Below are 23905 nucleotides of genomic sequence, written 5' to 3' on the forward strand. Positions count from 1 at the left end.
CACAGTCTAAAAGAGTTAATTCTCCACTGTTGCTTAAAAGGAGGATGGTGTGGGCCCAGCAATGACCTTTCCACCCATGACCTTGCTTTTTCCTGCATTACATATCACCCTGTGCACCCATGCAGGTTCCATGCAAGGGTTTTCAAAGTACCAAGCAAAATTAAATTTTTCCATTTTGGAGCTCCCGATTCCCTTGCAACGTGGCCGCGTTTGAGGCTTTATTTATAATCTGGTTGCCTCTTGTCGTTCCATCATACAATGGCGGCCTCCTACTATCGACTTAATGTGGCGTCGGGATTGGATAACCAATCAATATTTTTTTGAGGGTTGGGTCGGGCTGCGGGGTGCAGTGGGGTGTGCACGCTGTCTGGGTCCGTGCAGTTACAAGGACAGCTAATGTCATAAATGAACATTAATGCACTCCTAGTCACCGGGGCCCACTGTGTGCGGTCCCTTTCGTGTGGAATATGCGCAGTTTCCATGCCTGCCTGAGAGAAACAGATCTGTCACTAAAGCCAGCAGAGAAAAAGTTATTTCAAAACGTTAAATTTAAGAAAAGCCTTTAAAATTTAACGGCAGTCAGACGGATGACCGGCTTGTGGGGGACCCGCAGAAACCGTATCGTAAAAAGAGCGGGAAATGTGCTGTGCCGGCAAGGCAAGAATAACAATGAGTTTCAGAGGGGGATCAGTGCTAGCTTTTGAAGCTAGACACTGTCCAGGTAAAAGATTTTAATTTACGCTTATTCTATGCTAATTGTTATTACTTCAATATTTAGAAAATCTTCCAGATTCACCCTCAGCAATTAACTTACTTCACTCTTTTTGAATTAAGGGTTAATGCTGGGTCATTCATTCTTGGAAGATGAGAATAAAGCGGGGCCGCAAAATCTACATTTTATTTTGGGCAGTTTTACATAAAGTGAACCATTTCCAGGAAGCACTTCATAACAGACGCAGACTATGCTGCACTTTTTGTTTTGGCTCAGAGATCTTTCCTAGCATTCGTAGGATGCTAAGCCAATGCCAGGATTTGAACCCAGTTTCTGAGCATTCACAGACAGCAGCTGTAGCCACTAGGTTGCATCATCTCTCATAAAATATTGGCTCTTGTTGGACTCGAGGTTCCATAGGACCTGGAGCCGAGCCAGACTTCAGGCTGCAGCCTGGCTCGAGCTTTAAGTTGCTTGCCCTGACAGTGCCTAGTTTGTAAAAGAATAATTGCGGGGGCCCAATGTTTTGCTCTGAACCCCATGGCCGGCACTGCGAATATGGGGGGTGCTGAATATAAGGCCGCATAGTCTTAATTTCACCGTATACCTCTTTCATCGACCCCCAAACTCTCCCTGTCCTTCATCTCGATCTTGCAGGTTCTTTTTGATCCCTGCTTTCTCCTTTTACCATTCTTCTTCCATGTTCGTCTTCCTCTTTCTTCCCCCCTTTATATTTTTCTCTCTCTTGCTTCGGATGTAAGTCTAATGAGGAAAAGTCCGTTCCTGGCCCCCCAAAATGAGTGTTGGTGAGCCCCTCTTCAAACACTGGCTCACAGTAAGCACTGCACTCACTCCTCCTAATGCTTTCAACATGGCTAGAACATAGAACAAGCATTGGCATAGCCAATAGGTCTCGCCTTTGGGACCTTATAAGTGTTTAGCCATGCAACAGTTGCGTAACTAAATACTTATAAGGTCCCAAAAGCGAGACCTATTGGCTATGCAAAGCGGCCGCGCGGCAGAAAGTGAAAGTAATCGCGGTAAAACGCTGCGCGCGCGCCCGCGCACATGCACTGTAGCTCTAGGCTGCCCTGGTAGCACTTTTTGGAGCCCTCTCAATAAGTCTCGCCAGACCAGCGCATGCGCTGGGTCAGGCGAGACCTAAAAGTCTCGCCAGACCAGCGCATGCGCTGGGTCAGGCGAGACCTAAAAAGCCATTACCTCAGGTAGGCGAGACCTATTGGCTTTACCAATGCTTCTTTTTATTATGCAATGTAAATAAGTGTTGTAACTAAAGCTCTGGGCAAAAATAAGTGTGGGGCCTGGGAAAAAGAGCCGAGGCTTCACTCCCCTTGCAATGACCAATCTGCAGAGAGCCCACCAAACAGGCATAGATGGCCAATGGCAGCCACGCAACCTGCCCACAAGGTGACACCTGTCGGTGACGTCAGCAGTGGGCCTCTGCCGAGACTGGGGTGCGCCTGTCAGTCCCTAGGATTAAACGGGGTTATGTACGATACTTTATCAGTTGTTTTTTAGCGCCCTGCCCTCCGTGTCAGCCAGAAGGGCCTTTCCATAGGTTAATTAGGCCTTATTTCATTTGAAATTACACCGCCATATTTCTGCTCTAATTAAGTGCCTTTAAAACATGGCCGCACCGTGACTCAGTGACTCATAATTACAGCAGCCCTGACTTGTGCTATACGGCACGGAACTAATACCCATGAAGTATGGAGCGTCTCGCGAGCAGCAAATTAGGCGGCCTCGCCGCTTCTTTTGGCTGGGAGGGATTTTCTCTTTTTACGGAGTCATGAGCACATTTTTCAGAAATAAATATTACATGTCATCAGAATTGCAGATTGGATTTCTATCTTCATTCAGAGCTCGAATTTTTATTTTAGTGAAGGCGCTCGTGTGGGTGCGAAAGAAGATGGAAGAGGGGAAGAGACGTCAAAGAAAAGGAGGGAAGATGAAGCGGGAGAAGATACATTTTAGTGGTGTGCAATTTTTGTATCGTTTTTATTTACATAATTATGCAAAATGAAGTAACAGATTTGTAAAATTAGATTGCCCACAAACCCAGTACTTAGTGCTATTTTTTAGAGCAATGTGTCCTTGCGTAAAATTGTTTGCAAGTTACTGTGTTAAAAACATGCTGCTAAAGTGCCAGGGGTGGCTCCTCCACTATGGCGGAGGAGCGTTGCCCTACTGCTTTTAATCAGTGAAGTAAAGGAAACATAAAATGATAATAACTTTAGGTTATTATCATCTTATGCTTCCTGCTGCTTTGTGGGCGGGCGGGTGGGCGGGGCTGCTCTGCACTCAGAGGAGGCCAGGGAAGGAGTGGTTTGCCCACTCCTAAGTGTGCAATGACTATTTGGTCGGCCCTCTGGGGTCGCCAAAACCAGTCATGCGCACTTTTCCTATTCTCCAACCAGGCTGCATTACAGCCTGCATGGAGAACAAGCCCAGGGTCCCATTCCCCGGTTGAGCGTCCAACCAGGAAGCCCAGAACCAATCACAATACTGCATTGCAGCATTGTGATTGGTCAGAAGAGCCTGGGTGCCTACCAACCCTGCAGCGTTGTCAGGGCTCGAGTCGGGGTACCACGCGGGTGGACGGCGTCCCCCCACTTATTTTACCGGGATTTTACCAGGTGGACGCCGTCCCCCCTGCCCAAAAGATGGATTCGGTACCCGAGTCTGCACCTGTGCGCGTGCTCAGCACTCACCAAATCTCACCTCCTATTATTGAGAGTGGGCGAACAGAGCTCTTTAAGTTTTTTCACGTTGATGGAGCCGTTCAGTATGACAGACGGGCGCACGTGGCCGCATATTAGAAAAGGTCAATATGTATTTATGCATTTCAGATGGAGACCGGCAAATTTACTGTGGGCAATAAATACGCACCGAACAAGCGCAGCTTTAATTTCCCCGCTCCTTTGAGTGTCAATACAGTGACGAATTCCAACGTAAACATTCTGCTTTGCCCTTTGAACCTGCCCCCATCACCTTGTAACCTTTGTTAATTAGAGGGGACTACATTTCGTGACATCACTTCCTGTTGTGACGTCACTTCCGGTGACACCACCTAACATGGAGCGTCCCCCCACTTGTTTTTTAGGACTTGTGCCCTGAGCGTTGTGATTGGTCAAGGGAGACTTCTCTGTGCTTCCTGTGCCTCGGTCTGGCAAGGACAGCAGGAGCAGAGACGCGGGGCCAGTGCGGCAAGGTAAGGGTTTCTTTTATTTTTTTACTTTTCCCCCCCACACTCCCCCCACCCCCGCACCCCCTCCCTGCCAAACGCGAATAATGCTGGCCGCCACTGTAAAAGTGCACATGATGTGAACAGCAGCTGCTCGCTTTCTGTTTGTTCACTTTACACCTGTTATAGGACTTTTCCCTAAACGGTCAGAAAATATGCGCAACAAGGCCTAATGGCATAATGTCAGACATTTTGCATAACAAGCATAAAGCAAACTCCCAGAAATTATGCAAGAGTATGTCAGTGTAATGAAACATTTGGCTGGGCCTGGAGAGAACGAATTAAGGAACCGAACGCCAAGGCCCAGATTTACTAAGCCTTTGTATTGCACAATGCAAGGACAACACAAAGGCTTCAGCAAAATTTAGAAAGCAATGCAAGGAGCTATTTGCAGCACCTTGAGTGACTTTGTAAAGAAATGTAACACAACGCAGTGGCTAGTACTGTGTTGCGCTACATTTAGAGCTGATAAGAGTTACATGGGTGGAGCATGAGCATTCTCGTGCATGCATTCCCCAATGGATCTGACACAATTCTACTTTTGCAAAGTTTTGCAAACCTGGGATTGCATCAGTGGCGGCTCCTCCGCCAAGGCGGAGGAGCGCTGTCCCACTGATCTTAGAGAAGCGAAAGAGGCAAATATAAAATGATTGTAACTGAATGTTGTTATCATTTTATTTCTGGTTGCTGCGGGGCTGGTTTAGGGCTGGGCAGGGCTGGTAGCTCAGGGAGGAGAAGTGGACTATGCACGCTAAGTGTGCATGCCTGCTTGACCGGCCGTTTTGGCCAGCCAAGCTGTCATGCGCACTTTGCATATTCCCCACCAGGCTGTATTGTCCCGATCTGAGCGCTGATCCACAGCACTCAGAACAATCACATCACTGCATTGCAGTGTTGTGAGTGGCTCAGGGAAGCCTATGTGCCCAGGTGCTTCCTGCAGCTTCTTCCAGAAGAGCACAGAAGGTAGGAAAGATGTGGCCGGCAGAAAAGGTAAGTGTGTTTTTTTAAATATGTATTTTCAACCCCCTCCGTCATTCCCCTCCCTACACCCCCCTGCCACCCTCATTCCCTACTTGCCACCAATGGATTGCATCCAAGTGCGGCTTTAGCGCTAGTGGCGCCTGGTGCGACAATCTTGTTTTGGCACCGATCATTACCTTCTTCTCCATGACTTTCCTCACTGCCACTCTTCAACAGTGCACCTCATCGCTCCATAGCCTCTCTCTAATGTACCATTTTTTTTATAGTGTTAACCATAGTTCACTCACACTCAGTTCTGTGATCTGTATGGTGCACGTTCTTTGCTGCAGGCACATAAACCATCTGCACTACTTTATGATGAGCCAAAACTGCCACCCTACAAAATTCCGATCTCTCATCAGGAGGAACATTAATCACCTAAGTTATCTTGACAATTGTATTGTTACCTGAAAACTGCTGGACACAGAAGGAAGTTCATGTGCTTTTAAACCAAAAGTTATTTTTGAACTCAGCACCCACCCGCCACCAATGTCAGCACCAGGTGCTGCTGCACCGTTCACACCACACTAAAGCCTGCCCTGATTGCATAAAATCATTACACATCCCAGAGGACGAAGTAACCAAGAAAAAGTTCTTTTTTCTCCTTCTTATTTCCTCTTCCTAGCTTGATGCATTCTGCATCACATTTAGAAAAAGGAAAATGCCTCTTTTGATTGCTTTTGTGCAGGAAAGTATTCCATCCTGCACAAAATCAATCCTGCCCATAATGCAGGTACCCTTGCAGCATGGTGCAAGGGTGCCTGCAGAGTGCCCGCGCTATGAGAGAGAAGAAAAGTGGCATATCTTAGTAGATATGGTACATTTTTCTCTTTTCGTCTCACGTAACCCAATGCAGCAACTTTGTTTGCTGGCCTGTGTTGCGGATACATTAGTAAATATATCCTCAAGACTAGAGAGAGGAACTGAATGGGTGGAGAAGGAAAGAGGAAGATAGAAACAAAGGAGGACAGAAAAAAGATGGTCAGGAATTTGGGTAGAGAGGAATTTAATACATCTCAGTGCAATCTGTCTGCCAGGGAAACAGATCTTCTGAGTTGCTCATTTCTAATCTCAACAACATTGTATTGCCATCTGAAGGTGTTGAAACACCGACTCAGAAATTCAGAGTCCATTCGGTCCCCTGTTTGCATTGTTTTGCTTTCTTCTTCAATTTTGTTCTCTTCAACAATCCAAACTAGCATGGACCCTGGATGCTCTATAGATCGCGCGGCCTCAGGGATTACTGTATGCCTTTCCTCCAATTCCTTTTCTTCTCAGAGTTATTCAGAAGATCCAAAGGGATCATGCCCAAGTATTGTTAGTAGACCCCCTACTGGCCTTGAAGGAATTGATTCCCTTAATTTGCAGCCTGTCAATTTCCCCGAATGGATATTTCATGTTCATCCATCGTCTTTGACGGTTCCAACGCTGGACCAGGAAACTTTGAAGTAGTTACACTTAGGGGGTTGGAACTTGAGAGGAAATATCTCAGGTGTCATGATTGTTTGGTGGAGGTTGCACTAGATGTTCAGGAATAAAGGTATCCAGCAAGCTTGAAAGTTTATAACCGACATTTGGATTTCTTCTTGAAATGGTGAAGACCAAGAGTCACTTACCACCTCGTGTGAGCCTGTGAAAATACGAGACTTACTGAGGGACGGTTTCATTTTTGGGGTTAGCATTTTTAACCCTTAGAATTCAATGAGTCACAATTCGGGCTTTTAGCGGAGCAGACTGCTCGGAGATAGGTGCTCTGGTAGGCAGAATACTGGGGAGTTTCTCACTAAAGGGACCTTCGTTACACTTCGCTATACCCTCCTGGGATTGACCATTGGTTTTAAAGGGTCCTCACTCCCCACCCGTTGAACCTCTGAAGATCTTAAATAATTGTCATTGAAGAAGCTATTTTTGGTGGCGATTTTTTCAGATGTAGTGTTGGAGAATTAGGTGATTTATTGTTGTCTGAAACCTTCCTGCAATTTCTTGTTGACAAGGTGATTTTAGGGCTTGATTCATCTTTTCTACCTAAGATCCAATCTGCATTTCATGTCTCTCAGGATTTCGTTTTTCATTCTTTTCATGCCAGTCCAAGTTTGATTTGATTTGATTTGAATTGTTATTTATAAAGCACAGCGAATGCCGTGGCGTCTTGGCGCTAACTGTGATACATGGGTAATTGGAGCCTGAGCCTGGGTGTTTTAATTTTTAGCAAATAGCCAAGTTTTTAATTCTTTCCTGAACCTCATCCGATTCGATTGGCAACGCAAAGTGGATGGCATCTGGTTCCAAAGTTTTGCCGCACAAAAAGACAGTGTGCGGCCCCCCCATCTTACCTTGCGTGTTTTTGGAACACAAACAAGGCCCTCCGTAGAGGATCTAAGAGTTCTTACTGGAAGATACCTAGTAAAGAGTTTCCGCACCTCCCCAGAAATGCCTCCATGGAGAGCCTTATGTATTAAGCAAAGAGCTTTAAAATTGGCTCTTGATGAACAGGGAGACAATGTAGTGCTCTAATGGCCTCTGAGGTGGTCTAGCCTCTGCGTTTTTCAGTGATTGTAGCTTCCTCTCCTGTGCTTTATCAATTCCCAAAAAAAGAGCGTTGTAATAATCCAATTTAGATAAGAACAATGCAACTACAACTGTCTTTTGAAGCTCAGGTGCTATAAACAGGAATATTTTCCTCAATGTTTTTAAGAGGAAAAAGCAGGAGGAAGTTAGTTGGTTGACATGGGCGGATAGATTAAGCTGTTCATCTAAGGTCACCCCTACATTTTTAACTTTAGTAACGGGGTAGGACAAACTCCCGCCTCCGTGGACCACCAGTTGGTGTTCCATAACGGTGGTCCTTTACCAAATTCTAGGACCTCGGTTTTTATTTTCAAAAAATTTGAGCTCATTCAACACATGATATCTTTCATACATGCATGGAAGCCAATGGCTAGTGTGTCTGAATATTTGGCAACTGAGATGGTAAGCTGTGAGTCATCGGCGTACATGATCAGTGAAAACTCATGTTTCCTGACCGAGTCGGCCAATGAGGACACATATATGTTGAAGAGGGTTGGGGACAAAGCAGATCCTTGCGGAACACCACATGGAAGTTGGAAAGTTCCAGACTGTGTATTCTCCCAATGTATATTTTTTTCTCTGGTTTCTAAGAAGGAGGAGAGGAGATTCAGTGCGATATCCTCCACCCCTATCTCTTTCAGCCGCTGCACCAACACCTTGTGATTTACGGTGTCAAACGCCGCCGAAAGGTCTAATAGGACCAGAATTGCTCTGCCACCTCCATCCACTATCCTCCGAATCCCCTCTGTGGCCAGCACCAACGCTGTTTCTGTCGAGCGAAATGGCCTAAAGCCATGTTGTGTGCGGTCTAACAGAAGGTTATCTTCTAGGTAGTGAATTAACTCCCTGTTTATGACTCTTTCCAGAATTTTTGCTGGTAGCGATAGTCGGGAAATTGGCCAATAGTTTTTTGGTTCTAGTGGGTCCAAGGCTGGCTTTTTAAGAATTGGCCTTATACAGGCCTTTTTCCATGCATCAGGATATTTACCTGTTTCAAGGACTTGGTTTAAGAGAGGGGTAAGATGTGTACTGATGACCTTGGGGACTAGATGAAGGACTGCTGGGGGGCATGGATCATTTGGAGAACCGGATTTGGTGGATATCAGGAGATCATGGACCTCCTCCACAGTACGTGTCCTGAAGCGTGCAAGTCTGCCACTTGCTGCCCATACATTTATATTTGGAGGATTACTATCTGGCACAGTATTGGCCAAGCTTAAAAGATCATCATAGATCACTTGTACTTTGTTTTGAAAGAAATTGGCCATCACGTTGCAGATGGCTTGGTCTGGTCTGAACTTAACTGTGTGTTGAGCTGTAAAAAGTGTATGTACAGTTTTAAACAGTTCCTTTGAGGAATGAGTTGCATCGCTTATTTTAGCAGTAAAATAAGCCCTTCAAGTTCCCCAGAAGAAGTTTAATTGCGCACTCTAGATGATCATTGGGCCCCCTCTATTTATGTAAGAAGAACAACTTTATTCAAGAAAGTAGATTCATTGTTTGTCACATTAAGATGGCCTGGGCAAGGTTTAAAGCTGCAAGCCTCCACACCGAGTGGATGGTTGAAATATACAATTATCAGTGCTATGAGGCAGAGGAGAAAGCCCTTCCAGAAACGATTCAAGCTAGATCCACAGTGGGGTGGCTGCCTCCTGGACTTTTTTTAAAGGGGGCGTCAATGAAGGGCATATGTGCTGCTGTAGTGTGGTCTACCCATCAAGAGTTTATGACTCACTGCAGACTTCAAGCGGGAGGAGAGTCCTTTTCAGACTTTGGGGTAAAAGCACAGGAATCAGTAGACTCATTATAAATTCACTGAATATATGAACAATAAATCACAGGGTGTAGCAGTTTACATCATGTTTCTGGTTTTACTGGCTGTTTGATGTCTGCTAGGGTACATACTCCACAGGTGAGGACTCTGGCGAGGAAGATGGTGGGAGGAGGTACTGACCTGGTTCCTTGCCAGTAATCTTTACTACTTTGACTCCAGGGGGCATATGTACAAGCTTCTATCGCCACCACAACGTCACCTATATTGACGTTGTGGTGGTGATAGGGGCTGCGCCTTATGTACAAGGCAGCGTTAAGACACTTGACGTGGTTTAACGCTGCCTTGTACATAAGGCCTCCTTTCATGCTATGGTTAGCGTGAAAGGGGTGGGCAGTGGGTGTTGTGGTGGGCGTTCCACCGCAACACCCATTCGTTTTCACGCTGCCCCCTATGTACAATAGTGGCGTGCATCGGAGGCAGCGCCAAAATTAAGACCAGGTAAAAACTGGTCTTAAGATGGCGTGCTTTTTCCATGTGTGCTGCCTTGTGCAGCACACATGTAAAAAGCAAAATGCCAGTGTTTGTTTATGTGTAAGAAGGTGTCCCTTCCTGCACATAAACAAACTTTAAAAAAAAATCCATTTTGTCACTTTCATTTGTGCTGCATGAAGGCAGCAGCACCCAGGAAAGTGACAGGATGGCATTTCTAGAATTGTTTATGTGCAGGAAGGGAAACCTTCCGACACATAAACAATCCTCCCCTGCACACAGACACCCTTGCACTCTGGTGCAAGGGTGTGAGTGCAAGGGTGCCTGCGTTGGCCCTACATTGCTAAACCTAGCTCCATGGCAGTGGAAAACGAAAGGCTGCACCACCTTCTTGTAAATATGGTGCAGCCTTGCATATCAGAAGTGGAGGAGAGAGGTGTTAAGTCAGGAAGGCTAACACCTCTCTCCTCCACTTCCTTGTACATATCCCCCCAGGTCTTCCTCGCCACAATCCACTTTTACCCGTCCTACCCTTGCGAGGTCCAAACAGCAAGTATCTCTTTCCTTTCTAAGCTTGGATATTAAATGGAAATGGATTAGGCCCATCCTGCTATTATGCGTCATAGCAGGAAAAAGCAGGTGGCCAGTTTGGTAGGTTTTATTTTCTTCTTGGAAAGTTATCGGTGATGGGAGGGAACTCTACAGATAAGGAGGGTGGCGAGGACAACCTGGGGTCGGAGTATTGAAGATTACCGATAAGAAACTAGGGGGCATATCATCAAGCCCCGGTGATCAAATTATCGCCGCTTTAGCGCCCGTTTTCCGACGGAGAGCGGTGATAATTTTATCGCCTAATCAGCAAGGTCACGCTATCACGTGAATCCTTGCATTATCGCCCTTTCCCCCAACACCCATCTTTGCATCTCTAATGAGATGCAAAGTGGGCGTTCCTGCCTGACATAACTGGAGTAATGTCGCTAAGCGACATTTCTCCAATTATCAATGGGCACGCTAACCTGCAGAGCGACAAGCAAAGTAGCGATAACCTCTGTTATCGCTACTTTCCTTATGCCTGCTTCAAAACTGACTTAGCCATGATATCCTATGTAAGGTGGATATCATGGCTAAGTATGCCTTGCCCTATCAGCATACCTTGTGAGAATATCGCTGTATTTCCAGCGATAATCGCACAATTGGCAGCTTGAGCTCTGAATTTTATCGCTTTGGAGATAAGCGTTGCTGATAGCACGCTATCTCCGCGATAAAATTCAGAGTTGGACGGCGATAATTATCCTCGCGCTAAGAGCGCTGAGCGATAATTATCGCATGGCCTTGATGATACGCCCCCCAAGTAATTTTTTCAAATGTAGGAAGAAAGTAAGATGAGGGAGTATGAAAGAGAAGGATATGTGGGAATTCGTAAATTATTTGCAATATTACTTTTTGGTAAGTCACAGATAGGATCCCACTCTCTAAGTGGCAGAGAATCTGTGATTATTGTTATTTGGAGGGCAGATTGTCTAACCTTGAAGTTCACAGTGCCTGGTGATGGTAGAGAAGATTGCAAAGTGGTTGTGGTTTACCATAGTGCCACTGATGTTTTTACAGCATAGAGTAAAGGTTGAAAATGTGTTGGATGAAAGTATGGAAACTACAAAGACATTTGTAACAGGAATGCCAAGGGAAGGAGGCGTCAGAGGTGGGTGGGCCATTCTGCCACTCTGGCATTGTATCAGTGAGCTGGAAACTAGGTGCTGCTTAGCAGGATAGGCTGCCATAACTCAACCGTGCCCCAAAGTCCCATGAGTCTTCTGGCCTCCTGCAGTGCTGGGCTGGTTTGAATACATTTGCCACATCTGATTTTGGTTTCCAGTCCAGCACTGGCATGAGTGACTCTGCAAGAATGTGCATTTTGAGAGATACGTTAAAAGTTATTGGCGAAGAAGGCATTTTGATAAGAGATGGTAAGATTACAGCCGCAAGAGCATTAAGGGAACACTTGGGGCACTGATACTGAAAGTCATTTAGGGATTTATATAACAGTTAGGAGAGCGCAAGATGTTTATGTTGTTTAGAAATAATTATCAGTGGGTACCGAGAGTTGCTAGGGCAATCTGAGGTTACCGGGCTTCAATTGTGTCAAGTGGAGCCTTTTGCTTTGGGTATCTTTTAGCCACCGTAATACTGGACTCCAAAATTAGAAGCCAGTAACCATTTTACACTTGAAACTCAAAATTCGGGAGAGACAATAGTAGCCCTCAATAAATCTACCAAATCTACCTATTTAGGCAAATAATTTACTTTAAAAAGAAAACATACGTTATTCTTCTATAGCCTTATAGCCGGCCATAAAAGTCCCACTCCAGATTTAAAGGCCTGGCCCGAAGACGAAGGCACAAAGGTGTGGGCCTTTAATGCTGGTATGGCCCAGCTACGGAGGGCTTTAAGGCTATTAGAACATTCCGCTACTAGAGGGCAGAATGTTCTAAGAATTAAAACAAAGGCCTCACGGAGCCCGTGGGCATTTCAATTCCTCCGTGAGGCCTTTGTTCACAGCAACAGTTGTGAACAACAATATTGGAATGCTGGCGCTCCAAGCTTCTATCGGTCATTAGAAGCCCGGAGCACTCCATTGCGTTCAATGGAGCTCCCAACATTCCAGTGTTCTAATCTCTCCTAAATACTTCACATAAAACATGAAAGGTAGAGTAATGAACATAGTGCTAAACTACAAAATGATCACACAATATGCCAGCTTCATAAGCTCTCTGGAAGCTACTAGAACAGAGGGCCGGCTACACTTACTTCTAGGCAGCTTCCTGTGTCTCGCAGGCAAAGTTACTTTGTTGTAGTCTTTATACTTTTCAATGGTTTACATAATACAGAGTCTCTTTAATAAATACCCTGGTTCCACTGTATTAAGGAATAGTGTGTGCAGCCTTCTACTGCCTTAGGCACCCACTCTTCACTCTGTTTTCAGCTTTAGGACCCAAAGCCCCCAGTCCGGCCGGCATCCCCTCCCAACCCAAGGAGATGGGTCATGTTTTTTACAGCAACAATCAAAACATGACAAATTCACATGTTTATTAACATTACTTCTATTTAGTCACAGCAGACATAGCTAGGAAAATAACGGACACAGCATATACAATTGTTTACAATTGACAGTTCTATGATGAAAATTGTTCAGGTATGAAGTGCCTAACAATTGGGACCTCTATGTGGAACTATACCAACACTAAGGTACAGTCAACCCTTCATCCAAGAAGAACTACACAGGTGGACCCCACCTTCATCTCTGAGGGGCGTTCCCCACTCACTGTCTCCTTGCCCTCATCCAAGGGCCCACCCCTCTAACACCAGGCATTCTCCTGAGCTCCAAGAAGTGTGACCAGGGGCTGCAGACGCATGCCCTACACTGATAAACCGTTCACCATTGCCGCAAGTCGTGTGACCATTCTTTCTCAGGATTCTGATTGCTGTCTCCTCCCTTAGTGCTGCACTAGGAAGAATGAGTTGGAGGATCCCACCCCCGATGTTGTAAATCAACCTTTCTGTCCTGTCCTTCGTCCCCCGCACCAAAAAACAAGTTTTGAGTAAACAACTAAATGTCATTGATAAACAGATTAGCCCACAGGTGAGACAAGAGGACCCCATCGCTGTAAAACATTGGGGTACCCCTGATCAATTTGTGGGGGACATTCCAAAGACGCCCTGGCCCAGGGCAAAACGTTGCTATTTCTGAGTTCAGACCCCTAAATGGCTCATTGAGTGCCCTGGACTTCACGTTTGTGCCCCACTTGTAGAGCAGAATCATGTATGACCATGCAATGACCACTTCTGGTAAGGTCCTACCCAATCAAGCAAACTCGTCCAACAGAGTCTCCCTGACCGTTCTGCCACCAACTTCACCGAGTAATTACGGCCATTGTGTACAATTACTAAGGCCGTAAACTGTAGTCCCTCACGACTCTTTGTTTCCTCCACCAGCTGGTGAAACTAAGAAATCCAGAGGCCACCCAACTCCACACCATCTGAAGAAGATGTCCATCAGCACACCAGGCTTTGGCTTACGATGCTGTTGCAACCTGTAGGCTGTCCGCCGCAGAAAGGAATGGCCGATCACCCACACAATCTTGGAAGGCGTACTATTAAAAGGAGAGCAGAAAACAAAGTGAAACAAACGCAATGAAGTGGGAAAAGCATAAAATGAGAATTGGCAGACTCACAGTAACTCTGAACGTTTATTGTGCTCAATATAAGATAAAGACCACCGACCAATCCGCTTGACATTATTCTGTAACAAACCAGATCCCGCAGTAAAAGACCCTGCCATTATCCTAAAAGAGTATGATGAATAACCCGAAGAGTCAGTCCTGACCACCCTGAGGGTGCTGTGCAACACCGCTGAGAACTAATACCGAGAGAGGCAATCACCGTAAGAACGAATGAAGAGTGCAGATGATTGGACGGTATGATAGACGGAGATATAGGTTCTCGCGCAAGTTCCACCACAGCCCCTTTTCCCAGTGGATTGGTCTTGGATCTCCTGAGCCCAAGGGAAAGCCTGTCCTAACATACCTGGCTGCTGATCAACTGTGAACCCCGTAATTATTCGGTTTTGGATGAACCAACCGACTCACCCATCCTGAAGGCCCAGCAGAAGGCAGCAGAGAATGCAGCAGCAAACAAAGCTACCTCGTAACGAGAGCTGCAAACCTTATGGAGGTTATCCAAAATAGCACCCAAAATCTGTGTGTCAAGTGGCCTCCTTCAGTTCTCAACTGCGCACCCCAATCTTGCCCAACCCGCAAGTGCCTTCCCCACCAGGAAACAGTTGCCCACATCATGTTTGCCCCTTAGCTTTCCAAAAAAGCTGATGGCCGACAAATGTGCACCTGCATAAGACACCGGCATGCCCTGATCTCTCAAAGCCTTGTGAAAGAGACAAATGGCACTGGACGAATTAACTCTGCAACGCCCTGCTCACTCAAAATGGACCTCTACGTCTTAAAGCTTTCTCATATGCCCCCTGCGTGTGCGTAGCCAGGGAAGCTACAACTAGATCCGGTAAGGCAGGGCTTCAATCCTCCACAGATATGTCAGGAACTCCGTCATCACCTCTCTTCTTTTGGACCAGATCAAAGAGAAAATATCCTCAAAGTCATCCTTCCATATTTTTTTCTTAACCTCTGCCAGGACGTGGGATGCCAGTTTTCCTAGCCCGGAAAATAAAGTGTCCTGCCCTACCACCCCCCTCAGTGCTGTGGAGGACTAAATCCCTGACCTGTCAGTCCCTTTAGCTGACGTCACTGTGGAGGGTTCCCTGTTTGAAAACGAGTCCACTGTGCTATCCCTTCGACTGTGTTCCTTTGTTGCCCCACTAGGCCCTTTTCCAAAAATGTCGGCTTGCCTCTGCAAGACAGCGATGGCCGACATAACCACAGAAGAAGAAGCCCAGGGGGAGGGCAACAAAGGGGCCCCTTGTGACCCCGCTAATGGGTTTGCTGATGGAGAAAGCAGGGATGCCACTGAAGAAAGCACCCCAGCTTTAGGGTCAGTGGCATGATCCCCGAAGACACCTTCAGCACCGGCTGGCGCTGCTGATTGGGTTACCGCTAAAGGCTAACCTGAAGCCCTAACCTGGGGCTGGAGAACAAGAAACCGGTGCTGGCCCCCATTGTCAATGACTGCCTGATTTCGACCAATGCAGACAAAACTTAATTGGAGCCCGAAGTCGGAGAGTAGTGTGTTCTGAGAGGCATGTTAGATGGGGTGCATCCTTAGGAGGAGACAGAGGGGCCTGACCCCCACAATCAGCTACCAAGGTACCTATGCTGGGTCCCTTGACCACCGCAGGTCCCTGGCCTGAAGGGCCTAACACCTCTTGGGGGGAAGAGTTCAATGACTGTTCTTTCCCCCTTCTCCTTACTCAGGAAAGACAGATCACAGAGAGACATTGGATCACCTTGGGCTCTTCGCTACAGTGGGTTCCGGTTCTGGCTCCAAGTCGGAGGCTGAGCCGCATGATTCCCCTCCCCCACCCAGTTTAGCAAGAACACGTCTCAAAAGCTGGGTTAATTCTGGGTCACATCCTTTTCGCTTGCCCATCCAACTACTTTTGGCTGGCAATTTACCACAAGATTCACAATCAAAACAGAACAAACTAACCACCAACCACAATGGTGCACCCTGCAAGGTGTTGATCACTCACCTCTGGTCCCGGTCCACATTCCTGGCCCAGCCAGCTGTAGGCGTCATAAGGTGAATTGACTGCCCACACAAGAACTTCCATCAGTTTAACCACCTACTGGGCAGGGAAGGGGAAGGGTGCATCTCGTTGAGTGGGGGGAGCCGAGGCAATCAAGTAAGTGAGGAGCAACTACAGTGACGCAGCACTCCTCTGGCGGCCCACACCAGTGTGAGGGCTAAAATCGATCTGGGCCAAACAGGGGTGAAATAGTATGTGAGGGGAGGGGAGTGCCATGCTGATGGAACGCTCCGGTTATTGATCTCGTATTAAAATTAGGTCAAAAGGGGCAGGGGACTGGGTAACTCCATTGAGTTTGAGGGGTTGGTCAGGGCTGCTGAAAAATCCATGCACTGGCCCTGACATGCTCATCAATGTAGAGTGAATAGTGGAGCGCCTCTGGGATGCACCCCGAACTGCTCCTATCACCGCGAAAGCCTCCGCTGGAAAAGGGAGGGCAGGGCAAGTTCACATTAAATAGGTCTCTCATCGCGACCGTGGGAGTGGAAGAGACACGCCAATCTCACTTGCCACTTACTTTTCACTCTGCCGACCCCCTGATATACTGGGGCAGCCTTTGGAGGCCCACCACTGACCCGGAAGAGCTCCCACCTCCCTGAGAAGGCCAAAGAGTCATGTGCGCAGGAGGGGGCACGGTCCTCTGGGCCCCGGTTCCATAGCTGCCAAGGTTTCCGATTTTATGTGTGACATTTTTATAATTTCAGTCTAATTATGAGTGACATTTCTATTTTTTTTTTATTTTTTTTATTATATACCCATATAAATCCAATTACAGTACATATAATGGTCTTACATATGAAATAAAGCAACATATTAGGTCTAAAAAAATATACACAGCTGGCACTTATAAATAGTATTATTAGAATAAAGGGAGGAATTTCATAAATATTAAAAATACTATAAATGCATAATAAAACAGTCAGATAAAAAACAGATGGTAGCATTTCCTAATTACATACATTGAGTTGATATAAGCATGGTTTAGGATACCTCCCAAAGGCCGCCACTTCTTACCCTATCAGGGCATCCCACATTCTTTCTCCACCTTACGATAGGTGACCAAATTGCCCGCCCGAGTTTTCTTGCCTCCCTTCCCCTACATGCATATAGTGCGGTTTCTTGATTATATATCCCCAAGAGGCGTGCTAACCATATTTGAAAGGTAGGGGGATCAGCATCCTTCCATCTTGCTGCGATTATTATCCTAAACACAGATGTGCCAATAAATACAAAATATTTCTCTGTGGTATCCAGGCCAATACAGCTATCATAGCCCATGAGCATCAGGGTGGGGAATATGTTAATCCTGCTGCTAATAGTCCCTCCCAAAAGCCCACCACCTCGTTCTTGAGAGACAGCAGCCTGGCACAATCATAGAACATATGTATTATCGTCGCAGCCCCTCCCCACAACTTGGGCAGCTATCATCTGCCCTCTTGCCCCAGTTAAAAAGCTTGGCAGGGGTGAAATACAGGTTGAACACAGGTTTGGAATGTTGTGCCTTAAGATTGGTTGATAGGAAAATGTTGGCCGCTAGTTACAATGCCATATCTACATTAACATCAGGATTATTCAGCTTCCCAACCCAGTTGGTTTCAGTTTTCTCTAGGCCGTCTGGGACGCTTTTTAACAACATACTATAAATATTTTTAATCCTATTACCCCTCCGTGCAATTATCTCCAATAGTGGTATTTTTTCCAGAGGTATTGCCGGTCTACAAATGGCAAACAATTCTCGGATTTGTACATACTTAAAGTATTGCCTATCGAAGCTCCATAATCCTGCTGCAAGGCAGCGAAAGGGCGTAGCTGGACTGACAAGTGTAGGTGCCCTATAGATATTAGGCCTAGCTGTTCCCATTGCCTTCCCATATAATCATAGAAAGGGTGCGGAAAGAAATGCTATCGCCACAGAGGGGTATAACGGCTAATTTTTGGGATCACCATAGCCTTACGCACCCTACTCCATATTTCCCAGGCACTATGAACCACCTTGAATCGTACCTTCTTGTAGTAATAAAATAGACATCTGGTGTAAAAGGCTTACTCAATAATAAAATGTAATATTAGGGAACACAAGCCCGCCTTGTCCCTGTGGGAGTGTCAGGTATTTTAGGGATGGTCTCACTTTCCCATATTGTTAAATAAAATTTGAAACATGATTTCTAGTGCTTTTAAGATTACTGCGAGTGGAATAGAACAAAATATATAGAGATTTTTTGTCAGCATTGCTTTTTTTAGAACGTTTCCTCGCCCAATAACAGATAGGTGCAGTACAGCCCGTTTATCCGTTTAAGATCTGCGCATATTGTTTTTATCAAAGGGTTAATAGTCCTAACTATTGTGTCTATTTTCGAGCTAATACAGACTCCCAAATATGTTGCGTTTTCTACATGCCGGTAATCATTAAAAGTTATATTGTCTGTTCATATTACCAATGTTTTACCTTCGTTCACAGAATAGCCTGATGCTTGCCCATACTCTTTAGCGATAGCCGCGGCTTTCCTGATTGCAGCAGTCGGATTGGTGGTTAAAATGGCAATGTCATCGGTATAAGCCAAAATCTTTGTCTCAAATCCTTTAAAAACAATCAGTTTGATCTCCTGGCTTCTTAAAAATGTCTCTATCCGAGGGTTTATGTACAGAGCAAGTAGAATAGGGGAGCATGGACATCCCTGTCTCGTTCCCCTCGATAATAGTATACTATTCAATTCTTTTCCCATCAGTTGTAGCCGGGCTCTAGGGTTCGAATACATTGCTTTAATGGCCCTGATGAGTCGTGGGCCAAAGCCCGTTAGCTACAGTAGCCCCCACAGGAACCTCCAGGCCACCCGGTCAAACCCTTTTTCGGCATCAAGGAGGCTCATGGCCATCCGTCCCCCGTTGCAGCCTGGATATCAAAGAGTGATATAACCCGCCTGATGTGATCGGTTGTCCCTTTCCCGGGGATAAAACCATGCTGCCAGGGCGAAACCAGATGGCCGATGACCCTCTCTAGCCGAGCAGCCAGTATTTTAGAATATCGTTTAGTGTCCGTATTGATCAATGATATAGGCATATATGAGGCTGGGTTGTCCAGTTGTTTGCCTTTCTTAAGAAAGATGATTATGTCTGTCTCTTTCCAAGATTCTGGTGGATGTCCACTGTTTGACTTGGCATCTTTTGGCGTGTTTTCCCTCAGTTTTTGCATTCTGGTCTCCCGGTTTTTGACACTGTTTTTGCTGGCGTAGTGTTTCTGCGCACTTTTCTTACTGCTGATCAGTGGTAAAGTGCAAGTGCGCCTGTGGTAAATTGTGTTATGGAGTGGTGTTTCCATGATTGGATATTCGATTTACTTGTTAGTCCCTAGTAAAGTGCACTGAGTGTGCTAGGGCATGTGAATCAAATGCTACTAGCGGGCCTGCAGCACTGATTGTGCCACCCACGTGAGTAGCCCTGAAAAGGTAACTCAGACCCGTCATTGCGGAGTCTGCGTGCAGTTTGTAACTGGCATGTCGACTTGGCCAGTGCACACACTTGCCAGTCCCTCACCTTCCCTTTTCTTACATGTCAGCCACCCCCTAAGGTAGGCCCAAGGTACCCCTGTGGGCCGGGTGGAGTGTATGTGAAAGGTAGGACATGCCCTGGTGTGTGTCTCATGTCCTGATAGTGAATTACAGCCAATTTTATTTTTCGCTATTGCAAGGCTACCTGTTCTCCATAGGACAGAATGGGGAGTTTTTTTAAAACGTCTTATAAACATAACTGGCCCGGGGAATTAGGTAGGAAAATAAAGTTTAGTATGCCTGAACTCAGAATCTAAAGATGCATCTTTTAGTGAAGGGGATTTTTAGATTCTGTGTTTGAAAAATACCAGTTTTAGAAAGTAGGTATTTTCTTTCTCAGTCATCCTGTGTGCCCCTGCTGGAATGTGGATTGCCTGTCTGGGTTTTGGATGACAGAAGTCTGGGGAGCAGGAGTGGCTCCAGATAGTCTAGATTGGTCAGGAAAGGGCTAAATAGACCTGGGCTGCATTGGGGAAGGGGGAGGAGATTTCCTTGCACCTCAAAGGGCCTGGTTTGCCTCTGACCATGCCGTCTCCACCTCCTGCCAGGAAGTCACACCCAAGAAGGCAGAACTGGTTCTGGCTGGGCACAGACACTCTCTGCCTAAGAGATCAAAGGATTTTGGGGTATAAATATTGGGGCCCAGACCTCTGAAGTTTCGAACTCTTGTGGACCAAGAGGACTGCCAGGAATAAGAGCTGGAGAAGCTGTGAGGAGGAACTACCACTTTGCTGTTTGCTTTGTTGTGTTGGCCTGCAGTGGCTGCTTTTGTCTTGGGCAGTGAAAGGACAGGACTGAACTCACTACAATCTACTTTGGGAGTTTCTCCAAGAGCTTGAGGTAGGTTCAAAAGTCTCAGGAACAACAAAGACTTCAAGCTCTTCTGCCCTTAGCACTAGCACTGGGAACTGTGTGTTTTGTGCTGCAACAGAAGAAAAGCAACCCGACGGCGTCTACGACGCCGCTGCCAACTCCATGTCCTGAAGGCACCGCAGAGGGCACCGCCGCAATGCCGCACCATGACCCTGGTCTCACCAACGCTGCCTGCTGACGCCGCCACTGAGCCGCAGCTCAAACCGCAACCTGTGAGACCTGCACTCCGCACAGCCTCACTTCACGATGACGCCTTGGTATACCATACAACACCGCTCCACGCTAAAATCGACGCCGCTGCCTGCACCATGGTTCGAGGGCACCGCTCGTAAAGTTACATGATGCACCACTCTCATCCTGCACTGCAGCCTTGGCCTACCAACGCCGGCGCCATCGACCCCAGTTCGTCTAGCCGACGACAGCGTTTCAGCAACGACGACACCGCTGCTTGCACTGTGACCTGCCAGCACCGCGACGAGCACCGCATTCACTTCGCACCACGACCCTGGTCTCACCCACGACACCATCTGTTGCCATCATGAAGCCGCTGCTCTCACAGCGACCTGAGGGCACCGCACCCTACACCGCTGCACTTCGCACTGCAGCACCCGACGACTGACTACGCCAGCGCTCCTGACTTCAGCAGAGAGGAGTTTGATCTGCAACATGTGTGACTTCGAGGGCCCCGACGACTCCCGCACCAACCTCCAGAACCGACGCCTGCGGATGCCGTGCGTTTGGGAGCTCAACGAGAGGTCACCGACGCATTGCATTTCTAAAAGGTACTGTTTGCGGGTCTTCCCGACACCGCAGCTGGCCTGCGACACCGTGGTCAGCCAGAACTTTTTGGATTTGTTTGCTTACAACGCAGTGATAGCCCCGGACGGAGCTATCGACATCAAGGAACTGTTATTCAAGAATATTTTTAAGTACTGTAACTTGGATTTTTTATCCTTTTTGGTCTTGTCTTAAATATATAAAAATGTTGGATATTTTTCTAAACTTGTGTGGTGTCCTTTTGTAGTGCTTACACTATATTACTGTAGGTTATGTGCAAATGCTTTACACACTGCCTCTAAGATAAGCCTGACTGCTCGTGCCAAGCTACCAAGGGGGAGAGCAGGGCTTATTTTAGGATTGTAACTCCCTTATCCTGACTAGAGTGGTGGTTTCTGCCTGGCTTTGGCACATGCCCTAGCCTACCAAAAATCCCATTTCTAACGCCCACTTTGTTGCACTCCCAAGAACAGATCCAGTTATATGGGGGCTATTGCCATATGTATTAGTTTGTATACTTCTAGGGGAATTCCATCGGGTCAGCAGCTTTCCCTGATGGTAACTCGTGTAATGCTGTTATAACCTCCTCGAGTGAGAAATCCCTGTCTAGCTCGTCCTTAGCCTGACTATCAAGTAGAGGCCCTAGTTCTGCTTCTGTTATTTTTAATGAGATTTCCTGTGCTGGCCCAGCATCTTCCTTATATAGGAGCTGATAGTATTCCTGAAATACTCCTAAAATATAATTGCTCTCTGTATATGTTTGACCATCCTTTTTTAATGCGGATATTAGATTCTTGAATTTTTTTTGCCTAGTGAGTAGAGCGAGCAGTTTTCCAACTAGTTCCCCTTTTCTCGTATGGTTCATTTTGTTGTGTCTAGTACCGTTCGGCCGATTTCTGAGTGAGCCAGCTATTTATTTTCGCCTTAAGGGAGATAATCCGAAGCTGAGTTTGTGCTGCTTCCTGTCCCTGAGTTATTAAAGTCATATGCTCTTATTCTGCATTGGTCAGTCAGCTAGTAGGTGCTCATTCTCTAGCCGGAACTGTTTCCTTACACGTGCGACAAATCTGATTGTTTGGCCCCTTAGGGCAGCCTTAAAGGTATCCCAGACTATATTCCGGCTGGCACTATATCTATCGATATCAAAGAATTCCTGAGCCCTATTCTTGATATGTTCAATATAGGCATTATTAACGAGAAGCTTCTTGTCAAAAGTCCATTTACTACATGCCTTACTGGGTATGTGAACCTCAATAGCTAATATCAGCGGGTTATGATCCGATATCACTTTTGGAAGCTTTCAGATCCCCACTTTGTTAAACAGATTTGTTAAGGTGAGAAAATAGTCAAGTCTAATGTACTTCTTATGAGGACAAGAGTAATAAGTATACCCCAGATTGTTAGGGCTTTTAATACTCCAGATGTCGACCAGACCATGACTGCTTGTAAGGGATGTCCATGCCCTATATACTCTGGGCTTTCGTTCCTGGTACCGCTGATTGCTGCAAAACTCAGCTGATATATTAAGATCACCACAATTAACCAGTGTACAAGGCCAGGTTGCCAGTTCTACTTCGAGGTCTTCAAAGATCTCTGGGTCATCTTGGTTTGACCATATATTGCACAGATTGTGTAACCTATCTCCAGTTCGACCACTGCCCACCGCCCTAGCGTGTCTGACAATTTGCTCTTGGCCTCCCCCATAGCAACCTTTGCAAAAAATTGCAACCCCATGGATATTGGAGCTCTGGGAGGTGCGAGCCAGCAATTTATATCCACCCATACCCATCAGATTCCTTTTCCCCCAGGGATATGCGTCTCCTGTACACACATGACATCAAACGCATTCGATCTAACAAACTCGGCCAGCCATTGCCTCTTGTTTCTGTCATTCAAACCACCCACATTTATTGTGCATATATTTATCCTACCCATTTAAGCCTGATTTAAACCAGCCTAGTATGCCTTCACATGCCTTGATCCATTCATAACATTACACTTTTGCAATAGCCTTTGTTTCATCCATGGGTATGTAAATTTTAGAATTTTGCACCCCCACCTCCAACCCCCCACCCTTGCCCTTGCCCCCCCTCCCACCTACCCCTTCCGAACCCCCCTCCCCACCACCACCCTTGAGAAGCGCTCAGACCGAGGCCTGCGCGTGAGATGAGCACAGCAGACATGACCAGGAGCTATATATTGAAACTTACAATGCTGTGATAGTTCCTACCAGTCCCTATTACTTCATCTGAACTCCCTCTTTTTTCCCCCTCCCCCTTAGGGTTATGTGATTATTTATTTGTATTTATGTTTATATTCATCTTTATTTATATTTTCACTTTTATTTTTTCCCCGTGATTATATTCTTATCTTATTTTCCTCCTAAATAGTGACATATTAATCAGGTCCGTCAAAGCAGAATTAAACGTCTCTTATGCTTTAGGTTTTAGGCCTTCAAGATATTCTTTCGCCTTAATTTCAGAGGAGAAAAATCGCGATTGCCCCCCCAAATCACTTTTAGCTGCGCTGGATTAATCAGGAAGACTTGTGCGTTCTTGTCTTGGATGGGCTTGATCAACTGTCTTAGCCGCCAACGTCTTTCCACTGTAGT

This window comes from Triturus cristatus, chromosome 3_1 (assembly GCF_964204655.1).
Source record: "Triturus cristatus chromosome 3_1, aTriCri1.1, whole genome shotgun sequence".
NCBI classification, from domain to species: domain Eukaryota; kingdom Metazoa; phylum Chordata; class Amphibia; order Caudata; family Salamandridae; genus Triturus; species Triturus cristatus.